This window comes from Sciurus vulgaris, assembly GCF_902686455.1.
Source record: "Sciurus vulgaris genome assembly, chromosome: 9".
NCBI classification, from domain to species: domain Eukaryota; kingdom Metazoa; phylum Chordata; class Mammalia; order Rodentia; family Sciuridae; genus Sciurus; species Sciurus vulgaris.
Window position 1 is genome coordinate 62,016,919 of NC_136469.1, and position 26,911 is coordinate 62,043,829.

The following is a 26,911-nucleotide window of genomic DNA, read 5'->3' on the forward strand; positions in this document are numbered from 1 at the left end:
GAAAATATCTCAAATCTGAAGAATGAAATGGAAAACCAAGTACAAGAGGCTTATAGGACTCCAAATATACAAAATCACAACAGACCCACACCAAGGCACAATATTATGAAAATACCTAACATACAAAATAAAGACAGAATTTTAAAGGCCACAAGAGAAAAGAATCAAATTACATTCAGGGGGAAACCAAAAAGAATATCAGCAGATTTTTCAATCCAGACCCTAAAAGCTAGAAGGGCCTGGAAAAACATTTACCAAGCCCTGAAAGAAAACGGATGCCAACCAAGAATTTTATACCCAGCAAAACTTACTTTCAGATATGATGATGAAATAAGATCCTTCCATGATAAACAAAAGCTAAAGGAATTTACAAAAAGAGAGTCGGCATAACAGAACATTCTCAGCAAAATATTCCATGAGGAAGAGATGAAAAACAACGATGCAAATCAGCAATGGGAGGAACTAGCATAAAGGAATAGCCAAATAAAAGAGAAGCCAAATCATGTCAAGAAACAAAAATGAGTCAAATGACTGGGAATACAAATCATATCACAATAATAATCCTGAATGTTAATGGCCTGAACTCATCAATCAAAAGTCATAGATTGGCAGATTGGATTAAAAAGAAAAATTCAACTATATGCTGCCTGCAAGAGACTTATCTCATAGAAAGAGATACCCATATACTAAAAGTGAAAGGGAAAAAATATACCATATACAAGGACATAGCAAAAAAGCTGGAGTATCCATTCTCATTTCACATAATGTGGACTTCAAGCCAAAACTAGTCAGAAGGGATAAACAAGGACATTACATACTGCTTAAGGGAAGCATAAATCAGCAAGACATAACAATCATAAATATCTATGCCCCGTACATTGGCTCATCCATGTACGTCAAACAAATCCTTCTCAATTCCAGAAATCAAATAGACCACAACACAATAATACTAGGCGATTTTAACACACCTCTCTCACCGCTGGATAGATCATCCAAACAAAAATTGAATAAAGAAACCATAGATCTCAATAACACAATCAACAATTTAGACTTAATCGACTTATATAGAATAGACCATCCAACAAAGAACAAATACACTTTCTTCTCAGCAGCACATAGATCCTTCTCTAAAATTGACCATGTTTTATGCCACAAAGCTACTGTTAGCAAATACAAGAAGATAGAGATACTACCTTGTACTCTATCAGATCATAATGGATTGAAATTAGAAATAAATGACAGAATAAAAAACAGAAACTTCTCCAATACCTGGAGATTAAATTGTACGCTATTATATGATGAATGGATAACAGAAGAAATCAGGAGGGAAATTAAAAAATTCTTAGAGGTAAAGGAGAAAAAAGACTCATCATATAAAAATCTCGGGGACACTATGAAAGCAATACTTAGAGGAAGATTTATTTCATGGGGCACATTCAACAAAAGGAGTAGAAATCAACAAATAAATGTTTAACACTACAGCTCAAAGCCCTAGAAAAAGAAGAGCAGACCAACACCAAAAGTAGTAGAAGACAGGAAATAGTTAAAATCAGAGCCGAAATCAACAAAATTGAAACAAAAGAAACAATTGGAAAAATTAATAAAATAAAGAGTTGGTTCTTTGAAAAAATAAACAAAATTGATAAACCCTTAGCCACACTAACAAAGAGAAAGAGGGAGAAAACTCAAATTACTAAAATTCGGAATGAGCAAGGAAATATCACAACAGACAGGAGTGAAATACAAAACATAATTAGAAGCTGTTTTGAAAATCTATACTCCAACAAAACAGAAAACCTTGAAGACATCAACAAGTTTCTAGAGACATATGAATTACCTAAACTGAATGAGGAGGACATACACAACTTAAATAAATCAATTTCAAGCAATGAAATAGAAGAGGTCATCAAAAGCCTACCAACAAAGAAAAGTCTGGGACCAGATGGGTTCTCAGCCGAGTTCTACAAAACCTGTAAAGAAGAGCTCATTCCAATACTCCTCAAAGTATTCCATGAAATAGAAGAGGAGGGAACCCTCCCAAACTCATTCTATGAAGCCAATGTCACCCTGATACCTAAACCAGACAGAGACACATTGAGGAAAGAAAATTTCAGACCAATATCCTTAATGAACATCGACACAAAAATTGTCAACAAAATTTTAGCAAATCGCATGCAAAAATATATTAAAAAGATAGTGCACCACGATCAAGTGGGTTCCATCCCAGGGATGCAAGGTTGGTTCTACATCCGGAAATCAATGTCATTCACCATATCAACAGACTAAAAGTTAAGAATCACATGATTATTTCAATAGATGCAGAAAAAGAATTCGATAAAATACAGCATCCCTTCATGCTCAAAACACTAGAAAAAATACTAGAAAAAATTGGTGTAGTGGGAACGTTCCTTAACATTTTAAAGGCCATCCACGCTAAGCCCATGGCCAATATCATTCTGAATGGTGAAAAACTGAAAGCATTCCCCCTAAAACCTGGAACAAGGCAGGGATGCCCTCTTTCACCACTTCTATTCAACATCATTCTTGAGACTCTAGCCAGAGCAATTAGACAAACCAAAGAATTAAAGGGATACGAATTGGAAAAGAAGAGCTCAAACTATCCCTGTTCGCTGATGACATGATTATACATTTAGAGGAACCTGGAAATTCCACCAGAAAACTCTTAGAACTCATAAGTGAATTCAGTAAAGTAGCAGGTTACAAGATCAATGCTCATAAATCCAATGCATTTTTATACATAAGTGATGAATCTTCAGAAAGAGAAATTAGTAAAACTACCCCATTCACAATAGCATCAAAAAAAAAAAAAACTTGGGAATCAATCTCACAAAAGAGGTGAAAGACCTCTACAATGAGAGCTACAGAACACTAAAGAAAGAAAGAAAAAGAAGATGGAAAGATCTCCCATGTTTTTGGATAGGCAGAATTAATATTGTCAAAATGGCCATACTACCTAAAGTGCTATACAAATTCAATGCAATTCCAAATACAATCCCAATGACGTACCTTACAGAAATAGAGCAAGCAATTATGAAATTCATCTGGAAGAATAAAAAGCCCAGAATAGCTAAAGCGGTCCTCAGTAGAAAGAGCGAAGCAGGGGGTATCACAATACCAGATCTTCAACTCTATTACAAAGCAATGGTAACAAAAACGGCATGGTATTGCTACCAAAATAGACAGGTAGATAAAGGTACAGAATAGAGGACATGGACACAAACCCAAATAAATACCATTTTCTCATACTAGACAATTGTGCCAAAAATATGCAGTGGAGAAAAGATAGCCTCTTCAACAAATGGTGCTGGGAAAACTGGAGAACCATATGCAACAGAATGAAATTAAACCCCTATCTCTCACCCTGCACAAAACTCAACTGAAAATGGATCAAGGACCTCGGAATCAGGCAAGAGACCCTGCATCTTATAGAAGATAAATAGGTCCAAACCTTCAACTTGTTGGCTTAGGATCAGACTTCCTTAACAGGACTCCCATAGCACAAGAAATAAAAGCAAGAATCAACAACTGGGATAGATTCAAACTAAAAAGCTTTCTCTCAGCAAAGGAAACTATTAGCAATGTGACGAGAGAGCCTACAGAGTGGGAGAAAATCTTTGCCACTCATACTTCAGATAGAGCGCTAATTTCCAGAATCTATAAAGAACTCAAAAAACTCTATACCAAGAATACAAATAATCCAATCAACCAATGGGCTAAGGAAATGAACAGACACTTCACAGAAGAAGATCTACAAGCAATCAATAGATACATGAAAAAATGTTGAACATCTCTAGTAATAAGAGAAATGCAAATCAAAACTACCCTAAGATTTCATCTCACCCCAATTAGAATGGCGATTATCAAGAACACAAGCAACAATAGGTGTTGGAGAGGAAGTGGGGATAAAGGTACACTCATACATTGCTGGTGGGGTTGCAAATTAGTGCAGCCATTCTGGAAAGCAGTATGGAGATTCCTCAGAAAGCTTCGAATGGAACCACCATTTGACCCAGCTATCACACTCCTTGGCCTCTACCCAAAGGACTTAAAATCAGCATACTACAGAGATACAGCCACATCAATGTTCATAGCTGCTCAATTCACCATAGCCAGATTGTGGAACCAACCTAGATGCCCTTCAGTTGATGAATGGATAAAGAAACTGTGGCATATATACACAATGGAATATTACTCTGCCACGAAGAATGATAAAATTATGGCATTTGCAGGCAAATGGATGAAATTGGAGAATATCATGCTAAGTGAGATAAGCCAATCTCAAAAAAACTAAAGGACCAATGATCTCGCTGATAAGCAGATGAGTACATATAAGGGGGGGTTGGAGGGGTTAGTGTTAGGGTTAGGGTTATTTTTAGGTTTAGGGATAAGGAGGGTGGTAAGAATGGAGGAAGGAAGGACTGTATAGAGGGAAAAGAGAGGTGGGAGGGGTGGGGGGGAAGGGAAAAAATAACAGAATGAATCAAACAACATTGCCCTGTGTCGATTTATGATTACACAAATGGTATGCCTTGACTCCATGTACAAATAGAGAAACAACATGTATCCCATTTGTTTAAATAATAAAAAAATAAATAAATGAAAAAAAGAATTAGATATTAATATGTATTATAAGACTATATAATTCAGTTACATAATATACCAAATTCTCCTTTGCAAAGTAATAAATTTTCATGTTATGTTATATTATGCAAAACATGTTTAGTGATAAACTTTTACAAAGGAGCACAAATGAGAAAAGTGAATGTGCCTTAGATTTCAGTTTATCATTTGTGTTTTAAAATTACCTGGCTCTCATCAAGAGCATTCATCTGTAATGTTTCCCTAATCTCCCTGTCTCCTTACCATATTTTGTTTTGTTATTGATTATTTATCCCCTAAGGGAGAAAATAGGAATCCATAATCACAAAATAATTGTATTAAATCTTATTTTCATTTTATTTTATGATATTAAGTCGTTTTACAAGTGTAAAGCATTCCTAATCGTTGTATACAGTGGTTCTTGTAGGATCTGATGCTGTAATGTTTTTATCAAGGTGTCAATTTCTATTTCTATCAGTAGACCCATGGCTCCTAGAAATATGGCATTATAAAAGTAGAACCTTGGGGCTGGTTGTGGCTCAGTGGTAGAGTGCTTGCCTAGCATGTGTGAGGCCCTGGGTTCAATTTTCAGTACTGTGTATAAATAAATTAATAAAATAAAGGTCCATTGACAACTGAAAAAAATTTAAAAAACTGCTAAGGCAGAACTTCCTTAGTTACCTATTCTTTTTGTTATTGGTCCTTTAAATTCTTGCAGATAATTCAGAAATTCTTGAACTGTTCCCTGATTTGCATGTAAAAGTAGAAATGACTAACAAAAGCTGTTTTAGATATTTGTGCTAGAACCTGACTTCCTGATATAGAGATCTCTGCCTTTTTGTTTCAGCCTCTGCGTCTATGTCTTTCTGTAGCATTTCCTCAGAATTCCTTTTTGGCACTTTGAAATTGGTTTAATTGATTTTGTTTGTGTTTCTGACATTTTGCCTTCCTTACAGGCACAAATCATAAACAACTGATTTTACCTCTGCTGAATTTTAAAATGAAATGTACAACTGCTACTGTCTTTCTTGTCCAAGTTCTCCTTTAGACATTTCCTACTCAAAATGTCTAGAACTAAACCTAGTTTCTTCCTGACTGCTCTCTATTTTACTTTCTCTGTTAGTGAATTACAGCAACATATTACGAGTTCTGTTTAGTTCCCTCCTCTGTATCATTGCTGTATCTAATTGGACACCTGAATGTTTCTCTCAAGCCTATTCCCAACATTCTCTTCTCTCTGTTACAGATTATCTTGATCATTGGTACATCATTTCATGTTTTGGTTCATTTTATCCAACAATAAGTAGAAAATGACTGCAGTTATTCCAAATCAAATTCTTTAGAGTAAACTCAGTTCCTTGATATAGTATAGTAACATTTTCATGAATGCTATTAAGTTGTTATAGAAAACTAAACACTCGCTTAAGCCAATAAACAGATGGACTTTTAATAGAACTGTTGGAATATCATGATGATATATGTTTGCCTGAGTTTTAAAATAATGCTTCCAAATGTATTAAAATATTTTCAACCTATTTTTCTGACCCATATTGCCTAGAAAAGTGGTAGCTAATTCAATTGCTTGACCAATATATTACACAATTTTGAAGGTACTAAATTTTGGTTATATGTGGTCTTTCTTTTTATTCTATTAGAGTTTTTGTTAATGTGTACAAAGAAAAGTTATCTGTAAGAAACTAGAAAGTAGCTTGACTAAATAAAATATTTTTCTCAAATATCTTTTTCTTCCTTCCTCAGTTCCACTGAATAGGCCAAATTATTCTAGTCTATTTGATATATGAAAGAACTTTATCTGCCTGAAGGGAAAGAAGCAGGATTCAATTGAACTAGGATGGAGTTGATTTGCTGCCCTATAGTGTTTATAGGGCAGAGGGAAAAAATTATCAGTGTAGGGATCATGTGTATAATGACTACCTCCAGAGAAACTATTTGAACTATTTATTACCACTTTTATGTATCTTTCCTTCTGAAGAACTTAAAAGGTAACAGATACAGGACTTTAGATAGTAGTGCGTGGTACACATTTAGAAAATGAAGAGAGAAAAATAGCATAAGGCATGAAAGAAGACTGATGCTTCTTGGGAACTGTCATTCTAGGTGATATCAAAGATAGCAAATTATTCAAATATATTCTCTTTTCCAGATAGTACAGGAGTCACTGGAGTTTTTTTTTTTTTTTTTCTTTTTTGTTTATTTGTTTGTTTTGTTCTTCCTTCCTTACAGTCAATTAGAAAAGAAAAGAGAGTGCTTAACACTGATAAATTAAACAAATAAACCTGGCTGGACAAAATATGAATTGTGAAAACCCAAAGAAATAACCTTCCATTTTTGCTTTCAAATATTTATAAAAAATTAACATATAAGTTTGTCCCTACCAGAAATTTTTAAACTTTATTAAATCAGAAAAAAGTTTGAAAAAAAATATTTTGTACTTTGTGCGACTAACCTCTTAGAGTCTTAAAAAAATTATCTAGAAGTAGAAGTTTTTTTTTCAGTCTTCATTTGTTATACAAGAAATCAATGACAGGCAGCTATAATATAATTTAATCACAGGATTAATCTTTAAGAAGATATATAGTAAAATCATTTAAATATGCTATTATCTCTTTTCCCTATTATTTTACTCTTTTTATAGACAGCATAGGGTTCACTCTCTGTAGTCTATAGTATTTCATGTAGATGCCTTATAGATGCTGTACCAAGTAGAAAATTCATTCATATGGAAGCAAACAGAGTCCTGTCTTTAAAAACCAATTGCAAAAGCAGTTTCAACAAGTCCATCAGCCGTATTCCGACTCTAACAGTAGAATGACTTTTATTTAGTCTGGATTTCCTGGCAGTGTTCTTTGCTCACAATCTAATTATTTTGCATTAGCCTATTCTGAGTTTGCATTTATCTCCTGATCCAGTCAACAAAATAGTCTAAAATTTTTAACCTATTTACCTGCTTTTTAATTATTTTTTTCTCCAATTCCATTTTTGGTATAATCAGTTAACAGACTGAACTCCTTTAATAGATTTTAAAAATCACTTTATTATTAATATGCTTTGTGGTTCATATAACATGAATACTGTATGAATGTAAGATGAAATCTTGAACTCATTATAAATGTAATTTATTTTTGAGTTGAAAATTTCTTTTGGTGAGTCATCATCTGGTTATTCTGTTTTATTTTTGCCATTAGAATTGAATGGTGATGTTTTTGGATATTTTAAATAAGAATAAAGGAAGAAGAGTATTCAATTATGGTAATATATAATTAAGAATTTATATGCTTTTTTATCCAATTTAAAATATTGAAATCATCAAAGTAAAATCTTATACTGTTAACATTTTAAGGAAATGAAAAAGCCTGTTACATTTTTCGTGAAAACTAAAAATGATCATATTGTAAGATTTTTGACTATAATCCATGAATTTAGTTCATATCCTGCACCTGTAATAATGTCATGGTAGTGTCTGATAATATCTTCTCTGGAAGATGGGGTTAAATTCGGTGGCTAGAAAATTCTCATGACCTTTTTCAGATACTGGAGATAACTTAGTCATTTTCTATTTCTCGGCTATAGTATTTCTTTTGAATGTTGTGAACTTTTTAAAAATGTCACTAAAATGTTAACTATTTTTTTCTTCACACATTTGGGGATTTTAACTATACTAGTATGAGTACCAGAAAGTCTATTGCAAATATCTTCAGCAAACTCTCTATTACTAAACTTACAGGTAATCCTATTTCACACTTGAATGCATGATTTATGCCATGAAACAATTTATGATGTAGTCTTCTGAAAGGACATGGAAAAAGATCACCAGTTTCATTTTTATATTCATCAATTTAACATCTTTAAGTAGATCATTATTTATTCTAACATTTTTACTATATTTATGTATTTAGTATGATTTGTTAAATAAATTCTGAGAGATTATCAATAATATAATGATAAATGTAATGGAAGAATTGAACAAAGAGAAATATACTTATCAATCTAAAAAATAAAATCTTTTGAATGAAGAATAAACAAATACACTTAAAATAGAACAAAATAGAAAACTGTTATTATCAAGTTCTACCTAAAAGTAACAGATGTAGATCACTTACCATGTGCTAAGTCCTCTTCTAATAACTCATTCCTATTAACAGAAAAGGAAAATGAGCCTAGGGCCATTAAGTGGTGGACCTTGGCTCTAAAACTAGCCTGCATAACTCCAGAAAACATACTCTTCTAATCACTCCATTAACAGTTAAAAGAACTTTACAGTGATTTCCATGACTAGTAAACCAAACAAATAATTTAGAAGAACTAGATGACAATGCATTTTAATCAAATCAGTAAAAAATATTTGAAAAGATACACAGTGACAAGAAGTATAAGATAAAAAGACAGCAGTGTGAATCAGTTCAGTAGGTCTATGTTCTGATCTATCTTAAAAGTGAAAAACTGAAAACAATGTCAATTACATTAAGTAAACATTGAAGTAAAACATGACAAGACCACAGAGTGACCTATTATGCAATCCTGAAATATGTTTCTGAAGGGTTTGAATAGCCATGGGGAAATCCTTGCATTGTACATATGTACAGTATAATCATTACTATATAATACAAAAATAAACAAGCAACAGTTACAAAAATACCACAAAGGATTGCACAGAATAAAATTTGGGAATATCTAGATAATAATTAATTAAACAGATACAGATGAATCCTAACATCTATCACTCTACTACTCAGAAAGGCTCTATAAACACACAAACGTTTTAACTCAGACATAGGCTCTATGGCCTTGCTGCTGGAGACTGGATGTAGTTGGGTATTTATCAAAAGGAATTGAAGTGATAGTCCTGCATTATCATACATGTGTATTACCTTTTTACCAAAAGGTAATAAATAAATAAAATGATATATAGATATAAATGATTATTTTAAAATCATGAAATCTTATAGAATCAAAAACCACTTTTCTGTAAGACTACTTTCAATTTTGAACACGTTTCTTCCCTAACCATTACTGAAACTAAACTAACAGTTAAAAAAAAATTGCAAACTTCTCTGAAAAGAATAAACATACATAAACACCAAATCTGATAAGAGACTATAAAATTTGTATGATTTATATGATTAAATGATATGATAGAACTCAGAATAAAAAGTGTGGAAAACACCCACCCATACATGAAGAGGAGAATTTTTAAATACCTATATAGACTTTTGGCTTATAATATGTGGAAAGCTTAGGAAGTGATCTTTGTTGCCTTTACGAGAAAAAGCTGAACAAACTGAAAACTAATGGCTTTTCTTGAACCCATGTGAAAACTGAAGTTATAGTGATATATGCCACTTTGAAATATGGGGAGAGAGGCCAATCCATAGTTATACAAGTGAGAACTGGAGCTAGAGCCAGTGGAAGGAGTACTTACATGGTAATTTTGACAAATTACTTGTGGCTGAGTGTGGACTAGCCTAAAATGAGAAAGTCCTGGAGACTGCACAATTAGAGGGTCCCCATATATCCATGTGTTTTCTCTCCAGTAGCTGAATACCAGATTCTCCTAGGTAGAATACTAGAAGTATCACTTTAAAGAACCAGCCTGATGAGAACAGTTATCATTGTAATGTCCATAGTCTTCTCCACAATGGAAGTCTACTCTCTACGATAAAGAACATTGCCTGAAATGATTCTGAAACTTTATACCAGGTAAGGAAGCACAGGAAAATTAGGTGATTTTTTGTGTGTTTGTGGTGGGGCATATACCAGGGATTGAACTCAGGGGCACTCAACCACTGAGCCACATCCCCAGACCTATTTTATATTTTATTTAGAGATAGGGTCTCACTGAGTTGCTTGGTGCCTCACTGTTGTTGAGGCTGGCTTTGAACTTGCCATCCTCTTGCCCCAGCCTTCTGAGCTGCTTGGATTACAGGTGTGCACCACTGTGCCCAGCAAATTAGGTGATTTTTAAGGCAAGTATTAAACACAGTTATTTGAGTTGATCTAAATATGATAAATATGATTTTTGACTATTGTTATATAACTATAAAATAATGTATTTAGGTTTCTTTCAAATATTCTGTTGAATATTTCAGTTCGTCCACTGTTTATTGCAACTTGTACATGGTAACAAGTATCAGGCACAGTAACTAGGAAAATAAACATTTAAAACATAACATTATTGTTAGGATATGCAAATTAACACAGCAATAAGATTCTACTACATATCAATGAAAATCACCAAGACCCTAAGAACCAAGTATACAGATTGCTGGTGAGAATGCAGAACAGCAAATACAGGAATTCATTCTCGTTAGGAATGCACACCACTAGCAGTTCCTTACAAAGCTAAATATGATCATATGGTAAAATCTGGCAATCATGGCCACGGGTATTTACTCAACTGATCTGAAGCTTACATCCATACAGAATCTTCAAGCAAATATTACAGCAGCTTTTTGTCCAATGACCAAAGACTAGACTGAAATATGTTTCTGAAGGGTTTGAATAGCCCTGGGGAAATCCTGGAATAGCCATAGAAGAAAATATGTATGAACAACCAAGATATTGTTCAGTAGGTAAATGGAAAAACAAATTGTGTCACATCTATGTAATGGAATACTCTATGGTAATAAAAAGAAAAAATGCACACAAAAACATAACTATGAAATGTTTTATGGTATCAAGATGAGATCCTGAAATAGAAAAGGACATTAGATTAAAAAAATGGAGAAAATCTGAATAAAATATTGACTTTGTAAATAATAATGCATCTGTTATGGTTTTGAAAAGTTTCTCCCAGATGCTCATGTGTTGAATATTTGGTTCCTAGCCAGTGATGCTCTTGCCAGGTGGTAGAATTCTTAGGATGTAGGATCTAGTGGAAGGAAGTTAGGCCATTGGGGTCATGCCCTAGCAGGGGATATTGTAATCCAGTCCTAATTTTCTTCTGTTTCCCAGCCAAGGTGTATTGCCTTGCTACAGGTTCAAAGCAATGGGACCTGTCAGTCATGGACTAAAATCTCTGAAACTATGAGACAAAGTAAACCTATCCTATTTTTAAGTTGATTATCTCAGGAATTTTGATTCAGGAGTGGAAATCTAATTGCATCAATATTGATAAATTAATTACAACAAAAATACTGTACTATTGTAAGATATTAATAATGAGAAGGTAAGGGTGTTGTATATGAGAACTCTAGGTAACACCTTTTCTATTTTCAGTAAACCTAAAACTATACTTAAAGTACTTATTTAAAAGATAATACAATTTCTGGAACTTATATACACATCTATGAATAAGTTTACTTAAATAAAAAATTATAATGGCTCTGTGCAACTGAGGAATGAATTAGGGTACATGTGAGGAATCAGAATACAATTCAAAGGGACAAAGAATGAAAGTATAAAAGACTCCTTGAAAACATGGAGAATATTCCATAAAAAAGTAACAAGATATGAAAAATTATAATTTACCACTTTTATAAATTGAATAAAGGTGAAAAACTATATATCTGTCTCAATAGATTCAGAAAAAAGAAAGATAAAATTCACACTCACTGTTCTAATTTAGATTTAAATGCCCCTAAAAACCAGGTGTTGAAAGTTTGGATTCCAACATATGCCACTATTGGGAGGTAGAAGGTGGAGCTTAGAGAAAGGAAGTTAGGTTATTGGGGACATGCCATTGAAGAGGATGTTGAGTCCCTGGCCCTCTCTCTCTTTGCTTTCTGTCCACTGTGAGGTGAACAGGCTTCCTCATTCTTGCACTACTGCCATGACATATTGCCTCATCATGGGCTCTGAAGGAATGATATTAAGCAGTGGTAGACAGAAACTTTAAAACAGTAAGCTCAAATAAACATTTCTTCCTTTTAAGGTGCTTTCCTTGGGTATTTTATCTCGATGATGGAAAGTTGACTAATGCATCCACTCATTGTAAAAGGAAAAAGAAAAAAAAAACTTAACAAAATAAGAGATAGAAGGGCACTTCTACACATTGGATAAAGAATATTTTTTGAGAAACCACCGTGGTAAATTATTGAAAGCTTTTTCATCTATGATTGGAAATTAATCAAAATGTTATTTATAAGCATTTGATCATAAATTACTGGAAGTTTCAGTACAATAAAGAAAAAAATAGAGAAATTACAAATATAAATATATAGAAATTTCAAAGGTAAATATTGGAAAAGAAGAATTTAAATTGCAATCATTTTCAGATAACACATTATGAATGCAAAAATCTAAAATGATGTAAAGATAAGTCACATAAGTAAATGAATTCAGCAAAATCAATGAAAACAATATAATTTAAAGATATCAGCAACAAATGATTGGAAATAAAATGTTAAGATACCATTTCAGTGGTATAAGAAGTATACAAGAAACAATCTAAAGTGAGGCAGACAAGACCTCTAAACTGGTAACACAAAAATTCTTGACAAAAATTAGAACTGACTGAAATAAATAGAAGAATATGCTATGTATGTTTATAGATTGGAGATCTCAATATTTTAAGAATGTGACCTTAAAATTTACCTTTATAGTCAATGCAATCCAAATTAAAAATTTTAGTGGTTTGTGCATGGAAACTGACTTTCTGACTTTAAAATTTATACAGAGCTCAATGGCGAAAGCAATTATGAATAAGAACATAGCTAGAGAATTTATATAGGAAATGTCAAGGCTTATGTAAAACTACTATAGAAAAGGCAGTATGGAATTGACATAAAATTAAACAAGGAGAAAAATGGAAGAAATGTATACATTTGACAAATACACCCATAGATATTTCATGAAAATGTAGTATATTTGGAAAGTTGATTTTACCAATAAATATGTTCATTCAACTGGCTTTTCATATGGAAAAAAGTGGGTGTTATCTTATGCCACATACAAAATCAATTCTAGATATATGATAGGATTCTGCATGAAAAATAAAAAATAAAGTTTCTAGAAAAGAAGAAAATAATATTTTCATGGCTTGAGCTAGTCAAATACTTTTCAATAGGTCATAAAAATGCTGATAATAAAAAAGTGAAAAACTGGACAACATAAAACTAAAAACTTTTATGGATTGAAAAATATCATGAAAAGAATGAAAATGCAAGTCAAAGAAAAAGTTGAAACTATTTGCAATACATGTATCTAAAAGTAAACTCCTAAAAATATGGTAAGTGGGGCATGAGTAAGTCTTGGTGAGGGCCCTCTTCCATGTTGCAAACGGCCAGCTTTTCATATAATTTCACATGGCAAAGAGAGCTACCTACCTCTCTGGTCTCTTCTCCTAAAGGCACTACTAAGCCCATTCATGAGGGCTAGACCTCTATGACCAAATATCTCTTACTGGCCTCATGGCCTGATACCATCGCACTGAAGGTTAGAATTTCAGGATGTGGATTTAGAAGAGACATAACCACTCTGGTCACAGAAGTGTGATACTACTACATTCCCATTAGTATGGCTAGAATGTGTGGTGTGGGGAGTGTGTGGTGTGTGTTTGTGTGTGTGTGATGTGAATGAGAGAGAAAGAGAGAGAAGGAAAACGCAAGCATACCAAATTTGGAAAAGATATAGAGGAAAACGAAATTCAAATATGCTTTGGGAAGGTGCTTGGTAGAGTCTATAAAACTAAATATATGTATAGTTTATAACCCATTAGTTATTCTTCAGGTATATAAGCAACATAAATGTGTGCATGTATATGCCAAAAGGCATGTACTATGATGGACAGCAACACTAATTTTAATAATTATAAATATAATGGTCATCAGAAGTAGAATGAGTAAGGTACACTGTAGTGTATTTATAAAATGGAAAAGGAAATGTAAAAGAAAATTAAGAATTAATGTCATACACAACTACATAGACCTATATCATAAGCATGATGTTGAATGAATGAAGTCAGACAAAAAAGGAAATGAACTGTGTGATTCCATTACAGAAAGCTCAAAATCAGGTAAAAATCACCTAATAATAGTGGGAGAAGGCAAGGTACTTATGATTTTGGCAGGCTCTGAAGTAAATATGGGGTTTGTGTCTGGGTCAGGGCACACAGGAGCCTTCTGGAGGACTGGCGAACTTCTGGTTCTTGTCATGCGTGCTGCTGACACGGCAGAGTTCACTTTTTGAAAATTCATTATTTCATATTTGCATACTTTTCCTATGATGTATGTTATAATTTGAATAAATGTTTACTTAAATACATGATTAATTTTAGAAGGTTAAATATATACTAGCAGCTGCGGGAAGGAGTGGTATTGGCTTGTAATCCCAGTGACTTGGGAAGCTGGGGCAGGAGAATCTGGTTTGGGACCAGTCTCAGAGACTTTGTGGACCCTAAACAACTTAGCAAGATCCTGTCACAATATGCAAAATAAAAAGTGCTAGTGATATGGTTCAGTGGTTAAGCACCCTTAGAGTACAATCCCTGCTACAAAAAATAAAAAATGTGTAATAGTAGTTTTAAAATAAGAAATAAAGAAAATAGAGAAGTAATACACAAAATAATCTTAGCTGAGAATTTTCTAGAAATGAATTAGGACCTAAAGTCTTCAATTTAAAGGAAAAAAAAAAGGAGTCATATGTCTATATTGGGCATGGTTGTAAGTAATAGACAAAAAGAGCTTTTGGTTCACTAGAGGAGAAATAAAGCAAGATAAAAAGTTCTATACATAGTTTGCAAGTTAGTACTAAGTATAAAAAGTAAAGCAGAGAAGGAAGCTATTACAAACTGAGGGGCAATCTGAAAATCTTCAATAGGGTTTCAGGAAAAGGCTTACTGAATGTAAAAAGGCAATGTAGAGTTAAAGCTGCAGGTAGATGAATGGTGTGGAGGGGTTGATGGAAGAGAAGAAAGCAAAAATTTTCTTCTATAATTAATGTAGCTTTTTCTTTATGATCACATCAAAACTCTAGTACTAATTACTTTATAATCAGCTATATGCCACAATATTGTATGCTGCCTATGTAGAACTTTATTTAGTGAAGCATAATATTTATTCCACTATTATGCTCTTAATTATTTGAAAGAATGAAATGTCAGAGGAAGATATTATTTAACAACACAGGAAAAAAATAGAACATGCTTCCCTCCAGTACTTGTAAGAGTGTTGGGCAGAATTTATGCAAATTGACTGGTTGACTAGAAGGACCCAAACAGCTCAATAATACATATTTTATAAAATGTTGGGTGAAAATTTAACTTGAAGTCCTGTAACATCAAGACTGACGTTTTGGGGAGTGGGGTGTAGTTCAGTGGTGCAGCATGTGCTTAGCATGCATGAGACCCTTGGTTAAAGTCCCAGAATTTTTTTAAAAGCTGACATTTTTTTTTATTTTTAAAGAGTCTTACTTTTCATTGCATGGTACCAGACTGAGTAGAAGACTTTTTTTTCAGGGGAAGATGATTTGCAACCACAAAAGTGAAAGGGCAGTTTAACACTTCAAGTCATAGAGAAGAGCCTTCATTTTGAGGTTATATTTCATTTCAACATTTATTTTGAAAAAAATTCAAATGTTGAATTTTCACCTTTAAATGCTTCAAACTTTACCTAACAATGAAGATATACTCTTATGGAACCAAAAAGCTATTATTAAATACAAGCATTTAAATTATTACAGTACTATTATTGATCTTACTAATGCACATTCAGAATCATCCACTACATTCAATTACCATGTACTTCTAATCTCCTTTAATCTAGGACAGGTCTTCAGTCTTTGTTTTTTTATGATAGTGACTTTCAAGAAAACTATTTGGTAAGCTTTGTTTCAATATTTCTTTATTCTGTCTTCTAACATTTATACTTCTAATCAGTAGTACAAAAGGTAACAGGTCATTATCCTCTTGTTTTTCTCAAACAGGGAACAATGTTTGAATTAATTTTTTTCCTTACTGTGCTTTTAAAAGGCATTCATCACCCCACAGGAAAATATATATAGTTTTTATTCTACCAAACATAGGAATAAAAAATGCCTTAATAACCTGTGACTAGAATGTTTTAAGCAACATATTTTACTATACATAATGAATATATACCATGTTACTCACAATTTCAGTGAAAACTATAAATGATAGCAAATTTGAATATATTCTAATTCATAATTTCTTTATGAGTTTGAGCCAGAAACATAGCTTTTAAAATTGTATTGATTTTACCCCAATTGTAATTCATATTTCAAACACATTCATCATAATTTCAATGAAATGGCATATATAAATTGTTCTTTAGTTCAGATTAATTTTAAATCAGTTTTGCAAACCATAGAACACATAATATAAAAAGCCTAAGTGGACATTAGACTACTCTTTGCTTCAGACAAGTACTTTCAGATACTTTGGTATTCTGAAAGCTACAATCTGAACATGATTTCAATGCAGATCAAATACACTGAAGATCCATCTCATATTCATTCCTATCTTCAGGTGGAAAATGCTTTGAATTTAAAATAACTATTTTCATCTCTCTAGTAAGAATGCCAGTCTTTTTACTTCTCCCACTTGCGTATGATTTCAGAGGAAGCAAGTTGTTAATTAGATGTTTTTGCATAGTTAAGAACTTATGATTATGTGCTGTCATCCATATCATTTCATTTTTTTCATTCAATGTAATGATCTTTAAAGTTTAGCTTTTTGGTCATGATACATCTTCATCATGGTTATTTAAGTCATTAAATTTTGATTCTGTCTAGCTTTCTGTTGATATTACCCCTAAGACTATCTTCGATGCTCTAATTATTGCCTCTGCTCCTTTGTCAAAGGTCAGTTGATTATTTGGGTTGGTATATTTCTGGGCTCTGTATTCTGTTCCATTGATCTGTTTGTTGTTTTTTCACCAATACCGCGGTGTCTCAATTGCTTTAGCTTTATCATAAGTCTTGAAGTAGTGCACTTAAATTTTGATATTAAATGGTAGCCTTGTTTTCAAATGAGATATTCTAACTTCATAAAATAACTTCCCATTTTAGGAATAATTTCTAAAACATTGTCAAAAGTTCTTTCTAGAAAATTTGAAAGACTTTACTTTCTTATATAAAAAAGCAATATAATAAATACTATTTCAGGTACCTTCCAGTGCAGAATCAGAATAATTTCCTAAAATAAGTTCTAAATCTCATAGCATTGGCATTTTCTTCTAGTTATATTTTAATATTCCACTTTTAAAACATTTAAACATTTAAATTTGCATGAGCCTACAATGTCTAGATATGATAGTCATTTCATTCTTTAGAAATATAAAAGTGATCATTCCAGTAGTTGTTACCTTTGACTATATCCTTTCCAGTTGATTGAAATATCAATTTTATCATACACTAAATGCCTATATTTATATTAAGCCTAGAAAACTACTTTCTAGTGAATTTACCACATGTTTGGTGGATTTAGCCACAATTTTTTAAAAAAAGTATACATTAATGTTATTTTAAAACATATGATACTATCTTAGTCCCCTAATCTTTCTCAGATGAATATTAAATGTCAGGCCCCTTCAGAGCCAGGAGCCTGAAGAACTGATTGGTGCATAGCCACAAGAAGAATTTAATTTCTTGCTTCTGCTGTAGATGAAACCTTACACTTCCATTCTACTTCTATTTCCCTGGTGACCAGATTCAGACATGCTAGTATCTCACATTGTTCTTGTGCCTTGCCAGAAACAAAGCTGACTGTGCTTATTTCTATGATTATGCTGAGTGTTGAGTCAGGACAATTTGGGAACTTTCAATACTATATTACCTTTGGTATTTCACTCCCAATGATATTACTCTGTTTCTTCATTTCTAAAGAACAACACGTTTCCAACTTTCGGAAGTCAACATTTCTGCTTGGAAGAAGCTTGGTTTGGGGATGGTAGATAGGAGGTCTGACTTGGCTTTCTAACTCTCCCTTCAGGAAATTGCCATCCTCATTACATCTTGCAGTAATTCTTTGAAAATTTCAGTTGATCAATGTCCTATCCCTGTTTTTCAAATTAGAATTTTCCCTAATACATATTTCTTGGGTCATTTCCATGGCAATTTGAGTGATAAAGTAGAACAAAAAGACATAAGATGGAAATTCCCTCAATACCTTTTATTTCACGACATTTATGTCTGGATTTATCCTTTTCAACAAAAGACAACTCCTTTTTCTCAATGTCAATACCTCCAAATATCTTATGCTGTTGGAAATAATATTCTTTCTAATTTTACTCTAAGGGTATGCTCAAGTAATCTATCTCAATGAATTTTCAGTATTTTGTACATTGCTGGACTCAGGGTTAATTTTACCTTGCCAGTTCACTCTCTCTAACTACAAGAATAAAATTTGTTTTTAAATAACTTAATACAAATATTTACTCTTAGGGGAATACCATGCAAGATATTAATAGTTGCATGACAGTTTTGGTATGCTAGGTTGATATGCTTTATCCACTTATTTATTTATTTTTGGTACCAGGGATTGAACCCAGGGACTGAACCACATCACCAGCCCTTTGTATTTTTTATTTTGAGACAGAGTCTCACTAGGTTGCTTAGGGCCTGGCTAAATTGCAAGAGGCTGGCTTTGAATTTGCAATCCTCCTACCTTGGCTCCTTGAGGTGCTGGGCTCACAGGTTTGCACCAACCATGCCAGGCTCACATACTCACTCATTTAATGCTCACAACAATGCTACAAGATTGTATGGTTTTATCATTCTTATTTTCCAACTATTAAAAAAACCAAACTGCAGAGAGATTAAGAGCTTAACCTTACTTAAGAACATATAGAAAAGTTCATGCTGTTGCTACTAAACCATATTTTTTCTCCAACCAAGGAGTATTTTATATATTTTAATTCAATTAGTATACCCATAAAACCTATATAAGGTAGATAGCATTGAATCCATTTGAAAAATGAGATCATTGAGGTTCAGGAAGTTGTGACAACCTTACCAAGGTCACAGATATTGGAAGTGTCCAAGAGTCTAAATTTGTACTGATATCCGTTAATTATACTTCTTCATGAAACTGATTTTAAACCTGTGTTTTTTATATTCTTTTGGAGGCACTGGAGATTGAACTCAAGGACACTCAACAACCACTGAGCCACATCCCCAGTCCTCTTTCTTTCTTTTTTTTAAACATATTTTTAGTTGTGGATGCACATGGTATCTTTATTTATATTTTTATGTGGTGCTGAGAATGAACCCAGTGTCTTACATGTGCTAGGCAAACACTATACCACTGAACCACAAACCTAGCCCCCCAGCTGTATTTCATATTTTATTTAGAGACAGGGTCACTGAGCTGCTTAACACCTCACTTTTGCTGAGACTGGCTTTGAACTTGAGATCCTCCTGCCTCAACCTCCCAAGTGACTGGGATTACAGCAAGACCACCGTGCCTGACTGTAGCTGTCATCTTATGACATCAGGCAACACTGGAAAATTTTAAACCTAAGAATGCAGTATTCCCAACATGTAGAAACTATTCATCTCAGTTTTCAACTTCCTCTTGTATCCTACCTTATGACGTTCTTGGGTAGGAGAGTGTGAATAAGAAAGAGAAGTGTTGATAGGGCTGTTAAGGACTGGTACTTATAACAAAGAAGGCACTCAAATAAATATTGGCAATAAATACTCAATTATTTTAATAATGTCTTAAGTTGCTGTTTTATCTCAATGTTCTTCTCATTGGTATGTTAAATAGTGAAGGAAAATACACTCTTATATTAGTACTGCATGTCCATAGTACTAAAATATTCTTGTACAGATGATACGTATATAATAAATACTTGTTGAAAGGATCAGTGTTGAGTGAAAATTAGTATATGCCTTCGTTGGAAATAAAATGTATTTTAAGAATAGAAGTTGTTGATATTAATATGTAAAGAAATGCACATTTAAAAAAATTATAGGTTTCATCAAAGATTTTCCTGTTCCTAAAATATTTATGACTTTTGTTAAGAATATTAACACGCTTTAGTTAAATTTATGATTAATAACATTTTTTATATTTTCAAATGCATTTATAAGTTTTAACCCTAGGAATCCATGTATGATATTAATGAATTGTTTTGATAAGTTAGTTCACATTAATGAGCTCATTATTCATTATAAAAAAATAAAGTTTTCCAAGTTTATGAGTTGTATGATTAAAATATGCTTTTGTTGTATTTGAATCTCCACAGCTCAGTCCATTTCTACGACATTCTGTCCTGAAGAGAACATTTAATGTCACTCTGCCAAATTCTTTCCTAAGAGAGAAAATTCCCCTAAAACAGAACAAAAATCCAAAAAAAGAACAAACAGGAAGCAAAATTGAAACTTCTAAATGGTGAGTGTGCCTGTACTCACTGAATAATATGGTTGCTATATATTTACAATGCTAAATTAACTGTCATACACGATCCCTTGGTCATATAATTTTTTTCTGTTTTCAACACAGTATATTTGCTTCCCTCTTCTAGAGACTGGCTATGTTTATGACCCTGAGGAGTAACTAACAAATTATAATAGAGGATAATTTATATACTTCTAGAAATAAGAGGTAATCTAATATTTATAAAATCTGATTTTCCTTTTGCCTTTGATACCAAGATGGAAGAGTTACCTTAATGAGGTGACAACCTTTTAATCAATGTATTTTTTGAACAAAAATAAAAATTTATGTTATGCTTTTGTTGATTACTCTGGGATTATGTCACATTGCAACAGTTAGCCATTTTTGTCAAATTATTTGATCAAGCAAATTAGGATTAAGAGTAGATATTCTCATTTAAAGAATTAGTAGATACTGAACTGGAAGTTGAACATTAAGTGTATAATAATGAGTTTAGACTTTGATTATTTTTGGTAAGATGGGATTGGACTTAAACAATCTGATGATATTGTATTCTAGAAATTCCTTCTCATTTTAGTTATCTATACAATGAAATGTCATTGCATTTCAGGAATCTACTGCGATTTTATTAGTTACTACAGAACTAGATTCTAAACAAAATCATGCATTAAAGCAATAAAATACATTTAATATCTTAAATATAATTAAAGTAATTATCAAAATAGTAGATCAGCTTCATATACTGGAGATGCCATCTAAGTTTATTCTTGTAACAGATAAGAATCACTGATATTGACAATGGTAGGTCACTAGCCATGTTAGACCACTGAATACTTGAAATGTGACTATTTCAAATTGACATATGCTCTAAGTCAACAGATTTTGAAGATGGTGTTTTATAAAAAGTCAACAGATTTTGAAGATGGTGTTTTATAAAAAGTCAACAGATTTTGAAGATGGTGTTTTATATAAAGATATAAATATAGTAAAATATCTTATTAGTGATATTTTGCATTTATTGCATGTTGAAAAATATTTCAGAAATACTGGGTTAAATAATTTTGAATTAAGATTATATGCATTTAGCCAGGCATGGTAGCACACACCTGTAATTCCAGCTGCTCAGGAGGCTGAGTCAGGAAAATTGCAAGTTCAAAGCCAGTCTCAGCAATTTAGCAAGACTCTAAGCAACTTAGCAAGATCCTCTCTCAAAATAAAAAGGGGAGTACCTGGAGATATTGCTTAGTGGTTAAGCACCCTTGGGTTTAATTCCTGGTACCAAGAAAAGCAAAAGATTATATATGCCTTTGTTTCTTTTTTTACTCTTTGTGTGGCCATTAGAAAGCAAAAAATCACTCTCACAGCTAAAATCCTATTTCTGTTAGTCAATGATATTCTAGAACATCCAAGTTTAGGAGTAGTGAATTTATCAATAAATTCTATAGAAAAAAGATGCCTTTATTTCATTTTTTTGAAAGATATTTTTGTCAGATAAAGAATTCCAGATTGACTGCTGGGGAGGCTGAGGCAGGAGGATTGTGAGTTCAAAGCCAGTCTCAGCAAAAGTGAGGTGCTAAGCAACTCAGTGAGATCCTGTCTCTAAATAAAACACAAAATAGGGATGGGGAGGTGGCTCAGTGGTTAAGTACCCCTGAGTTCAATCCCTAGTACTCCTCCTTCCCCCAAGAAAAAAGAATTCTAGGTTGGCATATATTTTCTTTCAGCATTTTGAAGGTATCAGTGTATTATGTTCTGCTTTCTCTGCTTTCTGATGAAATATTTTTCTTTAAAGACGGTATTTTTATTATCTTACCATTTTACAACTTTTCTTTATGAATTAAAAAATAATCAGTTTAATGTTCTAGGTTCTCCTGCCTCCTGTCTCAGTGTTCCCTGATGTTTGTTAATATTCAGACTCATTTGGGCTGATGTTCTTTTATCAGTCATGGAAAATTCTCATGTATTTTCTTTTAAAATATTATTTGTCTAACACCCCTCCCTCCTATTTTGAAAAAGCAGTTACAGGTATTAAATCTTTTTACCATGTCTAATGTATCTCATATCTTTTATATATTATAACTCTACTTTTTCTATTTGTACTTCAGTCTATATATTTTCTAACAATCTCTTATAGTTTTGTAATCCTTTCTTCAGCTGTGTAATCTGATATTAAACACATTTGTTATATTCTTAAATTATATTTTCAATTCTGTAACTTTCCATTTGATTACTTTTTATAAATTCCAGTTACATGGTATGATTCTCAAACTTGTTAGCAATTCTATAAAGCATTTTACTGTTCATAATTTTAAAATCCCTAGTAGATAACTCCAACTCATACTCACCTTTGGATCTACTTTTATTGTTTGTATTATCTTCGTGTCTTTTTACTCTGTCTCTTGACATGCCTAATAAATTTGAACAGATGTTGGACATTGCTTATGAAAAATTATAATTTGATTCTTTGCCTCATACTGCCTCCAGATGGGACATTTTTTTCCTCTCATGTACCTTAAATATGTGACAGATCCACTTTTCTAAAGTGGGATTGTGTTTATTCAGAGCTGGGTTTTCCATTTTTTTAAGAGTGGCAATCTTTGTGAATTCTACCAAGAAGTCAGTGATATTCGTTAAAGCCTCTCTTTCAATTTCTTTTCCTTCACCCTCTGAAACACCAAGTACTCTGTGAGGATGGCCATATCTTTAGCTGCCACTTACAATGCTGCATGTTAGCTTTTTGTCCTCACACCAAGTAATTTTTGGCAAATTACTTGAGGATCCCAAAATGATACAATGTCAGGTTCCCTCCATGTTTTTCCCTTCTCTATAATCTGGTCTGCTCAAATTCTTTCTTTTTGTCTCTATCATCCTGAGAATCCCAAAATGTCAGGTTAGATTCGTATCCACTTTGTGTTTGTCTCAGCTTTTGGCATTGTACTATTTTGGAAAGTATTCCTCAAGAGTTAAGTAAGGCTCACCTCAGGGTTGTTCCCTCCTCACCTTTCTCACCAGGCTTCTGACCTTTAGGCCAGGCATGCTGAAGGCATGCTGAAATATCCACTTAAACAGATTCATACAGAAATCATTTCTCTAATTTTCTCAGTAACATACTCTGCAATACATTACCTTCTGCCTCATCTGAAATTCCTTCTTTACCATAATTTTTCAATCTCTTTCCCTTTTATCTCTCAAACAATTCCTGAAATCTTATATATTTGGTGAACATTTACAGCTGAAGGAGAATATCTTCTGAACAATGTATCCTGACACATAACCATTTACTCATCATCCCACTGAAAGCACAAGTCCTTTTATAGTGGTACTGGGAATGGAACCCAGGGCCTCGTGCATGCTGGGCAAGCAGATATCCTTTATAAGGAAATATATTTATTTATTAAACTTATTGGCAGATTTATTAGTTTTGAGAATTATTATTGTCACACTATAAACCAAAGTAATACATTAAGGCTATGTGGTTAATTATTTAACTATTTTTACACGGTGTCATACAAAAACAGTTCCTTCAAAAATGGTTTGATGTTCCAGATATACCATATCCTAAACTCTCTGTGAAGGAAGGCTCCAGAAGGCAAAGCGCCCCATTAATTTTTCCACTATACATGGACAAAGAGACACCATTCTACCTTTTCTGTTTATACACATTCCTATCATTACAATTGGACAATCTCAAAAAAACTACGTGGTTTGCATTCAGAATTGTTCTGCATTTCTGTAAATATAGTTTCATTTTTGAGCTTCCTTCTTTAATTAACTTTCATGAAAAACAATTTTATTTCACAATTAGCAGTTTAATGCTTGGCTGAGCTACTACACTAACTCTAAAGAAAAATGAATGTTCAAATGACTGCTATCAGCTCAACTCAAGTTTGCATGAATGAAGAGGGAAAAAGTTAGATAACCAAAGAGTGTTGCATGATTGAAAATGGGGAGGGTCACCATCTGAGCAGGAATATCATGTCAGATAGCAAGAGCAATGTCACCAGAACAAATTCTCTGGACTATGAAGGTTTACATGGTGACAAGTCATGTTTTATTCAATGTTCCAAGTCACAGAAGAAACCAACATAAACTATTTTTGTCATATATATGAAGCTTAGTGAAAAAAATTGATGTTTTTCCTAAGATAAAAAATAGTAGATCCTCTTATATGTTACAAGTACCTTTTATAAGTAACTTTATTATAAAAGAGCTTCATTCCTAAAATATTTTGTCCGTGTATTGTTTTATTCTGACAGATTTAATAGCTCCTTTTGTTGCTACTTCTTTTTGCTCTCTCAGTCAACACATCATCTTATTATGTGCCCTAGCATCATGATATAATGTCCACACAATTGCAGGTATAATTGCAGGTATAACTTTAACATTCATTTTTAACTAGCTCAAGTCCCTAGCACAGTCATTAAGACAAACCAAATGACAGATTATAATATGATATGAATTACCTGTCGATGCTTAGTTAATTTACTTAGGAAAAAGGGGCATTTTGTAAAATGTTTGTGCCTTTTATTTCAGGTAATTCTTGAGGCGCAATCTGAAAGAATATTTTGGCTTTGGTAGAGAAGTACAATAGAAATACCATTTACTAAAACACTTTTTCTTTCCCCACAGATATATTCTGAAGGTAATATCTATTAATATAAAGGTAAGCTGACAGTTCTCTTACAAAGAAGTACTTCCAGTTTGATGATGTCCTCCATCAGCTGTTCAAAGGACATAATTGCTCTTCTAACCTCTAGAGACAGAAAAATCTGTTCTTATAAGACATTTAATTCTTTTTTCCCCTCAAAATTTTTCCCATTATGAAAGCATTATATATATTCATTGAATTCTTTCTAAACACATACTGCTGATGCTTCAATATAAAATATGGTGCTGAATAAAGATATGATGAAAATCTTTTCTTTTTTAGAGTCTCATTCTCTAACATGAGAATGCAGTTACTTTCCAAATACTAGGCAGGCTAAAACAAAGTAAATGATGTTATTACATGTCTGGGTCATTCACTCAACTTATTTTCTTATGCTTTTTTATTTTTAAAAGTGGAGTGTAAAATTATGAAAGAATATTCACTGTTTTATTTTATGCAAATTTTATGTGCAAATAAGAGAACAAGGAAATGTGATTAATATGTGGCAACAATGAATTTTCTTCAATAGCCCATATATTCAGTGTATAAAAATGCTACTTTTGTGTGTTGATTTTATATCCTGTGACTACTGAATTTGTTCAGCAGTTTTAACAGCTTTTTTTGTGGAGTATTTAGATTTTCCTGTGTATGAAATCATGTCATCTACAAACAAGGATAATTTAATTTCTTACTTTCCAATTTTGATGGCCTTTCTTTCTTCATCTTGTCTTATTGTTCTTGCAAAGATGTTCAGTACTATATTAATTAATAGTAGTAAAATTGGACACCCTAGTCTTATGCCTGATCTTAGGGGAAATGCATTTAGTTTTCCCCATGCAGTATGATACTGGTTATGGATTTTCCATACATACTTTAGTGTTTGGAGGTTTGTCCTTTTTATATCTAATTTGTTGAGGGGTTTTATTATGATAATATATTGAATTTATCAAATGCTTTTGCTACACATATTGAAATGACCATGATTTCTTTCCTTCATCCCATGAATATGTTGTATCACATTTACTGATTTGTGTATGTTGAATCATCCTTTTATCTCTAGGAAGAATCCCTTTTGATCATGGTGTATATTTTTTATGTGAATGTTGAATTTGGTTTGTAGTTTTTATTGAAAATTTGTGCATATATGGACATCTATGATATGGATATTTGGGGTTTTTGTTGTATCTTTGTCTGATTTCGTACCACTAACCTCATAAATATTTTGGCAGAGTTCCTTCTTTTTCAATTTTTTGGAATAGTTTAAGAATTGGAATTAGAGATTCTATAATGTTTTATAGAATTCTTCAGGTCTGGACTTCTTTTTA

The 26,911-nt window shown here is 32.7% G+C and overlaps 1 long non-coding RNA gene across 1 annotated transcript in view; it reads left to right on the forward strand.

Moving 5' to 3' along the window:
- Positions 1-25,910, forward strand: part of LOC306669722 — a 232,754-nt gene extending 206,844 nt beyond the window's left edge. Inside the window, exons 2-3 of the long non-coding RNA XR_013766215.1 lie at positions 20,787-20,932; positions 25,568-25,910. This is a non-coding gene — a long non-coding RNA (uncharacterized lncRNA). The remainder of the gene's footprint in view (positions 1-20,786; positions 20,933-25,567) is intronic.
- The last annotated feature ends 1,001 nt before the right edge of the window (positions 25,911-26,911 follow it).